This window comes from Temnothorax americanus, unplaced genomic scaffold (genome assembly GCF_048541705.1).
Source record: "Temnothorax americanus isolate GAGA-0224 unplaced genomic scaffold, ASM4854170v1 Scaffold1, whole genome shotgun sequence".
Lineage (NCBI taxonomy): Eukaryota > Metazoa > Arthropoda > Insecta > Hymenoptera > Formicidae > Temnothorax > Temnothorax americanus.
Window position 1 is genome coordinate 1,906,181 of NW_027509230.1, and position 13,705 is coordinate 1,919,885.

The 13,705-nt window shown below is 41.1% G+C and overlaps 1 protein-coding gene across 3 annotated transcripts in view; it reads right to left on the bottom strand.

Annotated features, from left to right (window-relative positions):
• Positions 1-13,705, bottom strand: part of Syt7 (Synaptotagmin 7) — a 174,167-nt gene that overhangs the window by 145,430 nt on the left and 15,032 nt on the right. Inside the window, exon 1 of one of the 3 annotated variants that reach the window (XM_077403890.1) lies at positions 5,704-5,952. The exons of the other annotated variants lie outside the window; for them this stretch is intronic. The gene's annotated coding sequence lies outside the window, so the exon portion shown is untranslated. Of the gene's footprint in view, positions 1-5,703; positions 5,953-13,705 lie in introns of those variants that run through there. 3 annotated transcript variants of the gene reach the window in all.

The following is a 13,705-nucleotide window of genomic DNA, read 5'->3' on the forward strand; positions in this document are numbered from 1 at the left end:
CTCTCTCTCTCTCTCTCTCTCTCTCTCTCTCTAGCAGCGCCAAGTTTTTTGACAAGAAAAATTTATGTATTTTAATAAAATATTTTTATTTTTTGTACTGTTACCTCTGTAATTCTTTGCGATGCGATTAAATCTTTTAAAATACATATATAAACTTTGTATTTAAATACCTTGTATTCCCTTGTTGGGTTTAAATATTTTAATAAAATATTTGTATTTTGTACTGTTACCTCTGTGTAATTCTTCATGATTCAATTTTTTATTCTAATCGAAGAAAAGCAGTAGTAATATTATACCTCGAAAAAACCTAAGTAACAAGTGGCAGACGTAATCTTTGTATCTCGAAAAATATACTGAGAAAAAAAATTGTTAATCCCAAGAAATATTTAGTTTGATACGTTCAACTAAACATTTTAGTTAGTTAACTAAATATTAGTTGTTTCAACAATTTATTTCGTTTCTTTAATCAAGAATTAATTAATTCAACTAATGTTTAGTTAACTAACTAAAATGTTTAGTTGAACGTATCGGACTAAATATTTCTTGGGATTGACAAATTTTTTTTCTCAGTGTATGTTCTCTGTAATTGGCGCTGTAATTTAAAAAGAGATATCATTTCTTTTTTGTAATTGTAATAATAGATCACTTGAAGCGCGACTCATTTTTTGATAAGGTAACGTAATTTTGTGATGAGATTTTTGGAGATACAAAGCTTACGTCCACCACTTGTTACTTAGGTTTTTTCGAGGTATAATACTACTACTTTGTTTTTTTTTTAGGTGAAGATACCACTGTTTAGGTTTTTTCGAGATTTTTCAAGATACAAAGATTTCGTCTACCACTTGTTACTTAGATTTTTTTAAGGTATAATACTACCACTGTTTTTTTTTTCGAGGTAACAACATATACACTACTATGCGTGTACTTGGCGCCTTTCTTTACCTTTTTTTTAAAAAAGGTAATTTTGTACAGATATCACGCCTTTTTGTAGTATTACGCATTGTATAAACAGTATGTACAAGGTGTTATTTCGAGGTATAATACTACCACTTTGTTTTTTTCGAGGTAACAACATAATACATATATGTACTACTATGCGTGTACTTGGCGCATTTTTTTACCTTTTTTTTGAAAAAGGTAATTTTGTACGGATATCACGCCTTTTTGTAGTGTTACGCATCTTAATCTTAACAAAAAAAATTACACCTTATAAAGAAATGTGTCTGAAGTTGTAAATATATATATATACACATTGCCGGACATTGCTTTTATGTATAATATGCATGTATATTACGTTGCTTGTATAAATTATTTCTTACCAACTTTTTCCAAAAATTATTTTTACGTCAGACATAATTTTAATTCATCCAATTTTTATTATGTCTAAACATAATTTTTGTCCAATTTTTATTATGTCTAGACATAATTTTAATTCAGCGATTTTTATTATGTCATGACATAATTTTAATTCTGCCGCTAAGGAAATTTTAAGTCGATTTTTATGAATCAAGCTTGAATTCAATGTTTAGGTGTCCCAGGTTGCCGATGACGAGGTCCACATAGCGCGCTCTATAGTTTTCGGTGTCCAGGTGTATTAATACCTTGAATTTGATGGCCACGTGTTCCAAGTTGCCGATGACGAGGTCCACATAGTGCGCTTCGTAGTTTTCGGTGTCTACATGTATTAATACCTCGAATTCGATATCTACGTGTCCTACATTGGGTGCGTTCAGCCGATACTTTGCTAGCCTAGCAATCGTGAGCAGTCGCTCGTTTTCGCTCGTTTCCTCTTTTTTGACTTACTGGATTAAAAAGAGAAGAAACGAGCACAAACGAGCAACTGCTCACGATTGCTAGGCTAGCGGAGTATCGGCTGAACGCACCCATTCAGATTTAAAGTTATTAATACACCTAGACACCAAAAACTATGAAGCGCATTATGTGGACCTCGTCATCAGCAACCTGGGACACCTAGACATCAATTTCAAGGTATTAATACACGTAGACACCAAAAACTACGGAGCGCACTATGTGGACCTCGTCATCGGCAACCTGGGACACCTAGACATCGAATTCAACGTACAATTACACCTGGACACCAAAAACTATGAAGCGCACTATCTGGATCTCGTCATCGGCAACCTGGGACACGTGAACATCAAATTCGAGGTATTATTACACCTAGACACCGAAAAATACGGAGCGCGATATCTGGACCTCGTCATCGGCAACCTGGGACACGTGGACACCGAAAACTACGGAGCGCACTATGTGGACCTTGTCATCGGCAACCTGGGATACCTAGACATCGAATTCAACGTACGATTACACCTGGACACCGAAAACTATGAAGCGCATTATCTGGATCCCGTCATCGGCAACCTGAGACACGTGGACATCGAATTCAAGATATTAATACACGTAGACACCAAAAACTATGGAGCGCACTGTGTGGACCTCGTCATCGGCAACCTGGGACACGTAGACATCGCATTCAACGTATTATTACACCTGGACACCGAAATCTATGAAGCGCATTATCTGGATCCCGTCATCGGCAACCTGAGACACGTGGACATCGAATTCAAGATATTAATACACGTAGACACCAAAAACTATGGAGCGCACTGTGTGGACCTCGTCATCGGCAACCTGGGACACGTAGACATCGCATTCAACGTATTATTACACCTGGACACCGAAAACTACGAAGCGCACTGTGTGGACCTCGTCATCGGCAACCTGGGACACGTGGACATCGAATTCAAGGTATTAATACACGTAGACACCGAAAACTACGGAGCGCACTATGTGGACCTCGTCATCGGCAACCTGGGACACGTAGACATCGCATTCAACATATTATTACACCTGGACACCGAAAACTACGAAGCGCACTGTGTGGACCTCGTCATCGGCAACCTGGGACACGTGGACATCGAATTCAACGTATTATTACACCTGGACACCGAAAACTATGAAGCGCACTGTGTGGACCTCGTCATCGGCAACCTGGGACACGTGGACATCGAATTCAAGGTATTAATACACGTAGACACCGAAAACTACGGAGCGCACTATGTGGACCTCGTCATCGGCAACCTGGGACACCTAGACATCGAATTCAACGTACGATTACACCTGGACACCGAAAACTACGAAGCGCACTGTGTGGACCTCGTCATCGGCAACCTGAGACACGTGGACATCGAATTCAAGATATTAATACACGTAGACACCAAAAACTACGGAGCGCACTGTGTGGACCTCGTCATCGGCAACCTGGGACACGTAGACATCGCATTCAACGTATTATTACACCTGGACACCGAAAACTACGAAGCGCACTGTGTGGACCTCGTCATCGGCAACCTGGGACACGTAGACATCGCATTCAACGTATTATTACACCTGGACACCGAAAACTACGAAGCGCACTATGTAGACCTTGTCATCGGCAACCTGGGACACCTAGACATCGAATTCAACGTACGATTACACCTGGACCCCGAAAACTATGAAGCGCACTATCTGGATCTCGTCATCGGCAACCTGGGACACGTAAACATCGAATTCGAAGTATTATTACACCTAGACACCGAAAACTACGGAGCGCGATATCTGGACCTCGTCATCAGCAACCTGGGACACCTAAACATAGAATTCAAGGTATAAATACACGTAGACACCTAAAACTACGGAACTCACTATCTAAATTTCATCATCGGCAACCTGGAACACCTAGACATCGCATTCAACGTATTATTACACCTGGACACCGAAAACTACGAAGCGCACTATGTAGACCTTGTCATCGGCAACCTGGGACACCTATACATCGAATTCAACGTACGATTACACCTGGACCCCGAAAACTATGAAGCGCACTATCTGGATCTCGTCATCGGCAACCTGGGACACGTAAACATCGAATTCGAAGTATTATTACACCTAGACACCGAAAACTACGGAGCGCGATATCTGGACCTCGTCATCAGCAACCTGGGACACCTAAACATAGAATTCAAGGTATAAATACACGTAGACACCTAAAACTACGGAACTCACTATCTAAATTTCATCATCGGCAACCTGGAACACCTAGACATCGCATTCAACGTATTATTACACCTGGACACCGAAAACTACGAAGCGCACTATGTAGACCTTGTCATCGGCAACCTGGGACACCTAGACATCGAATTCAACGTACGATTACACCTGGACACCAAAAACTATGAAGCGCACTATCTGGATCTCGTCATCGGCAACCTGGGACACGTGAACATCGAATTCGAAGTATTATTACACCTAGACACCGAAAACTACGGAGCGCGATATCTGGAACTCGTCATCAGCAACCTGGGACACCTAAACATCGAATTCAAGGTATAAATACACGTAGACACCGAAAACTACGGAACTCACTATCTAGACATCATCATCGGCAACCTGGAACACCTAGACATCGCATTCAACGTATTATTACACCTGGATACCAAAAACTACGAAGCGCACTATGTGGACCTCGTCATTGGCAACCTGGGACACCTAGACATCGAATTCAACGTACGATTACACCTGGACACCAAAAACTATGAAGCGCACTATCTGGACCTCGTCATCGGCAACCTGGGATACCTAGACATCGCATTCAAGCTTAATTCATAAGAATCGACTTAAAAATTCCCTAGCGGCATTTTCTGCCAAGCGTAGAGAATCTTCTTTTCCGTTAACTCAATATATATTATTTATATATATACCTAATTTACCTAAATAGAAATCTTCCTTCTGACCGATAAGTCTATCGACCTAATTTCGAAATACGCGCGCGATATCGAAACTAGCGATACCTGCGCCGCCAGCGTCGAAAAAGTGAAAGTAACGTTTCTGATTATGACGTCATCATATCAGACGTCGGCGTTAGTAGAAGAAGAAGTATCTTAAAAATAAATTTTCACATTTGGACTTTGCGTCGCAATATCTCCGCTCGTAGGGCACGTAGCGGAATATTATGAGAGAAACCCCCCCCTAATTGGACCCCAAGCTATCGATCAAGCCTACTTAGAACTTGATCCGTTCACTCGTTATCGAGATCTCAACATCTCGGGTACTCGCAACCCGTCGCGTCGCGTAAAAGAGTCACGGTCGGTCTCGCTCCGCGTGTACTTGGCGCGAGACACTACCGTGTCTCTTGATTAATTCATCCGCGAAAAACAATACTAGAAGTAAATAATTATTGCGCCCGTTAAATTTTTAAAACGTATATATATCTGATTTAAAATGAGAAAACAATCGCGGCCGCCGGCGCGGCAAGCGGCTGCATATATTTCCGCGTTAACTCGCATTAATTCATCCGCGAAAAATCGTGCAAGTAATATTACCGTGCGAATAAGAGACCGTGTGAATAACAGAGAGACGCGACTTTCGCGACGTAATATCTCGTTGTCGCATATACGATCGCCTCCGCGCGCAAGACTCCTCGCATGATAGCGTAGCGTAACGTAACCGATACGTTTCTTGTAAATTGACCCACGTTTCGTTATACGCTATTATACGTTACCATACGAAAGTCGCTTGTGCGGAGGCTTCCACCGGAGATCGAACTCCGGCCGAACGTGCGCCGGAGTTAGACCTTAGACCTCGAAAGTGGCGGGATCCGTCACGGAGGACTGACGGAACGGCAAAAATAAACACACTAACCTCACGATCGCTCCGCAGTCGCCCGATGCCTCCCAGACCTCCTCCTCTCCACGGGCCTCCACCGATGTTGCATCTCGCGCGACACTTTCGACACTTTGCACGGCACTCCCGGTATTAATCTCACGACGCGACGCGTACTTTGTTACACGGCAACGAAAGAATTACGGCGGAGAAGCCGCGAACGAAACTACGCGATCCGCTTGACGCCCGTGGCCCGTGACGCTTGCTGTCCCGCAGCAGGTAGATGCCAAATGCTAATATGGCGGAGAGAACTTCGAAATTGCGCGGCCAACTTCACTCGCCACTCTCGCCGGAAGCAACCGTCGCGCGTCGCGAAGACTTATTGCCGCTTGTCAGGCGATTTTAGTTAACTGCAATTAAATCACCGATTTATGAATATTCACATTCGTGTCTATCCCCCACGATCAACATATATCGCCAAATATCAAAATATGATATTGATGAATACAAAGTTAAACATACAACGTTAACAGAGATCGTGATCCGTGATTGCTAATTAAACACGTCGCGACGTTACTCGATTCGGGAACCCGCCCATTCGTATCCTTTAAGGCCATCGCACACGAGAAAAGGCATATAGCACAAGACCGTGTACATACATGCGTAGTATAAGATCGTCTGGACCAACGAGCATGTAAATTAATATGGCGACTTTATGCTCATTGGTTTAACGGTCTTTTTTTACTCATGGCTTTAGGCCGGTATTTAAGACCATCTTAAGTACAATCTTAAGATGTCATTTTAACCACGCACAGAGCCGTATTAGCATCTTAAGAAATTACTTAAGACGGTCTTGAAATAAGATCTGATTATGAATACCGGCCTTATGCTATGCATATAGTCTTTATCTGCGTTCCGAAAACGACGCAACGGCAACACGGCATCTTTATTTCGAAGCCGCGCGACACGACGCGAGACGCGACGATTGAGAAAAGAGAGACCGAGATATCCGAAAGAATGTAATCGAAAGTCAGTATTATCGAATGCGATCTATCTCGATGTATCCGTATAAATCCCGCTAAGCACACGTATTAAATGAACGCTCGATATATCCGTAATCAGTTTTCCGTAATCTGGTCCGTCGTAGTCCGATATACCCTGTACATAAGAATAATATTTCATTTGTCGTACGACAAATTTTTCAAGCGTATTGAGATTGGCTACAAAATAGAAAATTTCTAGAAACTCGAGAACTTTTCTATCTTGCGACTTGCGACCGATCAACATTTTTGAAAAATTTGTCACGCGACGAATGAAATAATTCAAATAATACCCTTAGGGCCCGGACACACACTTTTTCATAACGGTAACGGTAAAGTTTCGACCAATCGCGTTGCTTGAATCGGGAACGTACGGCCGTACGAACGTACTCCGCGTTGCGATCCGAGAGACCGTATACGATAGGGCGAAACCGCGCGCATCGCACAGCACCGCGATAACACGAGCGATGAGGACATTGAGGACAGAGTAGGGATAGGCGACTGGCACGACGAACGCGCACCGTGCTCCAGTCAGCTTACCCCCACATTCCATCCCCACCACTCGTGTTTACCACGCTGCGGCGCGCGGGCATTTGCGCCGCTCGCACTCGTGGCTCCATTCTTAAATTCTAACGTGAGTTACGTGATTAATTGCTCTCGGATCGTAGCGCGAAGTAACACACGAATCACGAGTCCAGCGTGGCGATTTAGATTACGAAAAACTGTGATATATCGAATGTTCAGTTAATACATGCGCGTCGCGCGGAATTATACGGATATCGAGATATATTCATGTTCAGTAATATTGGTCTTCGATTACATTCTTTTGGACGATCGATCGGTGCGTCGCGTCGTGTCGCGCGACTTCGGAATAGAGTTGCTGTCGCGTGGTTTTCGGAACACGCGTGGATACGCGCGCATGGATTGCATGGAAACCAGGTAAATCAAGAAACGAATTGTCTTGATGTTTGGCGATCGTGAGGGATAGACACGAATGTGAATGTCCGTAAATCGATGATTTAATTGTAGTTAATCAAAATCGTCTGACAAGCAGCAAGTGTAGCGTTTCTCGCTCGTCGCGTTTATCTGCGGGACTGGCGGGACATCACGGGCCGACGCTGACGGATCGAGCGGATCGTTAGATTAGGTTAGTTAGGTATAGCGGGCTTCTCCGCCGTAATTCTTTCGTCGCTGTGTAATTAAGTATACCGCGCGCTACGCCGCGAGATTAATAATACCGGGAGCGTCGAGTCGAAAATAGCGCGCAATTATAAGCGAGGATATTTTCGCGAGTGAAATAAACGAGTGAGTGAGACTGCTCTGACGGGGATGCGACATCGAAAAAGGACCAAAGCCGAAGAGAGGAGGATGCGGCCTGGGAGGCATCGGGCGACGGCGGAGCGACCGTGGGGTGAGTGTAATTCTTTTATTCGTATATATTATTTCTGTTCCGTCATCAATCCGTCTGCGATAGATTCCGTCACTTTCGAAAAGTTTAACTCCGGCGCACGTTCGACCGGAGTTGTCATCTCCGGCATACGCGACAAGAGGAGATAATACGTCGCGAGTCGCGAACGATGCGGCAACTGCTAATTGAAAAGTGTTATTTCCGGTTTGCGCTTGTCAGTTGTGGTTGTCAAAAGAGACTCGATGAATTTTTAACTTTCTGGCGACGGCAACCGAAACAAGCACTTTTTAATCAGCAATATTCGCACGATCGTAATATCGCAACGTTTTCAAAATTTAACGGGCGCGATCATTATTTACAAGTATTGATTAATTGATTCAGATAAATGCAGGCTTACTACAACTCCGCTGTTGCGCATCGGGGCCGGTGAGTTTATATTTTTTTATTTCAATGACTAAACTCTCTTTCTCTTTAGAGTCTGTAAAATATTTTTATAATCTATAATCCTCTGCCAACTTTTTATCACACATGGTTACGCGCACTCGGTAATAATAATACCAGAATGAAACCGCCGCTTCTCTCCGAGATATCTCGAGTGATAACTATATAAAATCACACAGTTTGGTGCGTGCTGCCTAGTCGGTCTACCTACACTCCATTTCCACCACTCATGTTGCCGAGAAGCCACGGCACGGCCCATTCTGACATAACTGAGTGGGTGAGACAACTGAGACAGGTTCCATTCAGCGGTATAACTTTTTTTTATATCGCTCTTTAATTAATCCGCAACTCGGAACTACGGCGCGGCGGTAGTTTACTTATATAAGTCAATAACTATGTAAGCCCGCGTCAGTTCTAAATGGTTGAGCATCGCCGGGCGATTATCGAAATCGGAAGCAGACTTTCGCGAGAACTCCCTGTTAATTTTTTTTATAACGCTATAAATATAATCACGTTATACAAACTCGCGAGCGCGATTTCCAGACGCTCTATATATCGAGATCCGAGGGCGCATATAGCCACCGTCCCAGAAACAAATCGCACACGCGTTCGCGTTTTCTCATTTACATAGCCGCATATTTTATCGTTAAGGCTGAAGGTGACGAAAGCATCTGTAAAAACGTTCAACGTGAACGAGAGGCGAAAAATCAATAGCGCACGTCCGCCGAATAAATTTTTAGCATGGGAATTCCGAGACCGCGGTAGACCGCGCTCGGGAACTTTTTTCATTTTCGTCAACACCTACGCGTATATATACCGGCGACCAGGACCGATAGTCGGATGTATACTCCGATACGGTTTAACTCGGTCACCATGCATATAAAGTATTCAACGCGCCCGCGTGCTCTCGAAGATGACTCGAGTACTCGACCCTCCCCTCAGGTCGAAGATTTCTAAAGCAGCGGAAGTACGTGTTTCGTGTCGTCCGCCGCGCTGCGATCGATCGATCAAACCTTGAAAGACGCAGCCAGGAGAGGACCGAGGAAGAATTGCGAGAGCCGCGAGAGAGTATAGGCGGAACAGATCCGGATGAGTGTGTCAAAACGTCAATGTAATATCGTTTCGGTCCGATGAATTTAGATGAACGCAATTGAGCATGAAAGTGATTGACACAAAGTGGTCTAAATTATTTTTAAAAAGCGCTTTTTTCTTTATCCTTGGAATAAATCGGACGGTCAGTAAATGCGCACTCTGCTGTCTTTAAAGAAATGTATTTTTTACGTGACACGAACGCGATAGCGTCATTAATTTCTGCTTTTGTGAAATTTATCCGATAAAATCAGTCGATACTTAATGAATAAGTCTCATCGTCTCTTCGGTAAGATTGACATTTTCCGGTCGGGAATGCTTTCGAAGAAGAAAGAGGTAAGTTTGATCAATAAGCGCATTAATATGGTCGTAATTATTGAGCGCCGCAGAGATGTGGTCAATTAATAAGCTTCTGAGACTATAATTCTCTTCAATGGTACCGAATGAGGTGCGTAATCAGATCGCGCCAATTATTAATACTAAATTATACCGCGCTAATTTGTGCTAATTTGAAAAAAAAAAAAAAAATTCGCGCTACGTCCGCGCTACGTCAAACAAAAGGAGATTTAAATCAATCCGCTGATACCATAAATAATCAGATTATAGTTCACGTATAGTCTTCTCTTACACGCTTTCTACCATCGCGAGAACGATAAAAGTTACAAACGAGAGTTCGCAACAATTCGCGACAAAAAGAAAACTTCGCCGTTATACAAGGCAGACTTTTCCATCGTCGAAATGAGCATAAATGGATAGAGATCGATCAAACTTTTATTTCGATTAAACTCCACTGCAAAGTTCTTTGCGGCGAATTAATCGAATATACACTCTCGATAGAGTGTGTCGCAGACGCGCGTGCTTGAAACGGCCGATACTTTTGGCCAGCTTGAAAAGGATATCCAAATTGATTCCCGGGTGAATAACGCGCGCATCACTGTCGCGGAGAGGACGTACGGTAATTAACGAGACATGTCCATTCGATTTTGTTTATTTGCCACAGAGCATCGGACGCGCCGTGTACGTCCATTGTAATTCTCAACGCAGCGGTGGCAACACACCGGGTGCCTCCAACGAGGTCAGGATCGCCGACAAATAGAACGCACGACCGAGCGTTGCGGACTTTGATGTCACGCACAGCCTGAAGTACAAACTGACTAGCAATACGGTTTACGTGGTAATTAATATCCATTATATAGCCCACCGTATGACGTATCATATACGCATTGTTGCCATTCACCTAAAGCGATCTGGTAATGAAAACACGAATGTCTCTGAAGCCGACAATTAGCTTCAAAGTACCGTCCTGCAGACTTTAACGATTTAATTAGACTTTGTCCTCCTTTCCCTCCTTCTTCCTCCCTCTCTCCGGCCGCTGCTGTTTCCACCGTAAGATTTTGTGAGAACTCATTTCCGCAACGCCGTTTCTGCTATCACCTTATGAATTTGATAACAGCCTCGCCTCCGACTTCTTATCGATCTTATCCGCGTTTGCGGTATAGCGCAATATAAAAGTTGCTGCATAAAAGCCAAAAGGAGTTAATTCTTAGAGATGTTTATATTGTTTTTCACAAGGAATAAGAAGTATATAACGATAAAATTGTTAAAGTTGCTGAAGCTTTAATGCAGTAGCCGATAAAAATAACCCATGCAATAGGAAATATTTCAAAATCATCGATACATCCGTATCCAAATCTCTGTTCCTAAATGAACAGTAAATAAGTACTTTATTCTTAATATTAATATTTTCAAAATGTATATTTTAATAATTTTTACGTAAATATTTTAGTTCTGGTAATTCCTTCTTTTTTTCCTATTACGGAGTAATATGGGAGTAATATCGGAAATAACACGGTTTTAATAAGTCATATTTGAAGAATTGAAGCATGGTATGTATACCTCTCATTGCGTTTCTGTTGGAATTGTGAATTATTCGGTCAGCACGCTCTTATTAGCTTCATCGATTGCAATATTACACACGCTACTGGCCGATTAGGATATAATGGACTGTTGGCAAAGGCGAACTGCCATTACTTGCGGAGAAAGGGAGATTTATGATATTTTTATCATACCACAAACTCGTGTTACGGGACGCTCTCATCCGCCATAGCTCCGCCATTTCGATTTTACGCTCTTTTACCAGCAAGTATTCATAATTTTAGATTCACGAGCTCATAAATTTATTTTTAATAACAGTAGTGCAATTTAAAATTTAAAGCAACACACGCTCTCTCTTTCAAAATCAAATATGCATGTTTGTTAAAAAGAATGGCGTTATTATTTTCATGAATCATAAGTGTCACAACTCATTTAGTTATGACACTTATAATTAGAGATTAATATATCTTTTTTTTTTTATCTTCTGAAGAACAGCCTCTTGGTTCCGTAAAAAGACATAAAATTTACGTAAAAGCAACTAAACCGCAAAACAATATTAATATTGGTAATTGCGACGAATAAACTTCGTCAAGATCGCGCATTAGAGACACGAGGACCGCACAAACGTGCACGCATGGTATTCTTTAGAACACTTTAGTAGAAACTTCGTTTTTTGATGACAATTCCCCGGCCGACCTCCTTTCTAATTTATCGACCCCGATGACCGAATGCTGTCCACACATTTTCGAACAGGCCACGTTTTGTCCGATGGATCCCCGCCGCAATTGCGGCAATTGCGACGGTCGCAGCTCAACTCACCCACGGCAATTAAAAGCGTGACACGGGAGACGCCGCGCCGTAATCAAGACAATCCGATTGCGATAACGGCGTCACAATGCCTTCGTTATATCGAAAAAGAGATACGAAGGAAAAGCTCGGGTTTGAAGATTTTCGAGATTTCGTACTCGTCGCGAAGATTTGAACGAATAGAAAAGATTTCAAATAAGTACAATATTTTCTCACAGACATACGAATCTTATATAGTTTGAATTAGTAAATATTTGAAAATAAGAGCATATGAAATAAAATCATAATATTAGAGACAGCAAAAAATCATATGTAAGTGTTTCTAACACTCAATTATTAATTTTTAATTACTATATAATATTATATGTAATTATAAATACACATTATGTATATTATTACATAATAAATATATGTATAATGATATTATATAATAATAATCAGTGTGGTGTAAATACATATACGTCGATTAAATAAAATAGGGAAGATGAAAATTTGCATTTATTTCGAGAACATGAGAACGAAGTATATTCCATGTCAAGTTACACAGTTTCTCGTTTAAATTATAGAAATGGATCACTGTTACTGTTCAATGTAACTATACGTCTCCAGGTCAACTCTCCAGCATCAATATATATGGAACGAGAGACATTTTCCCGCGTCCTCGTGAATATTCTCATGAATATTGTAATATACTGTATAATCGTTGATTTGTGCCCACATAGTTTATCCACAATCAAAATTCAACGGTCGATTTTAAATTATAATTTTGTTTTATTCAAATCGTTACTTTTTTATTATTATTATTTAGCAAATTTTTTGTCTCGTGAAAGCTGGAATAAATCATAAATTTTTAATAACTTTTGTTTAATATCTTGATAACTGAATCTCCCATTTTATGACACTGCTAATTAAAGTAGCTTAAAATTAATGAAAGTCTGTGTTTCTTTTTAATTGCAATCTTAAAATTTAATTTACCGAAGTTCTTTAATTTTTCAATGTTATACAATCTCTTGTATAGAAGGCTTTTAGTATTGTAAAAATTCCTACAAAGAACGATGTGCATTTATGTCGCAAAAAAAATCGATTTCAATCTCCTGGAATAATGCACCTCCATCCAATCGATTTCTTTTACTGTTTGCTTTCATCTTTAAAATACGCCAAAAAATGTATATTGAAATACGTAAAATATATATATTGAAATACGTAAAATATATTCTTAAACATTAATATTTCCCGAATAAAAAACTAAATAAAGAACTTAAATTTAATTGCCGGGTAGCAAAAAATAAAGATAATTTATATTTAATTAATTAAGTAAAATAACCATATTTGTCAGTTAAATTGAAGTCAATTTTTCTACTTTTTTAGTTTAACAGAACTT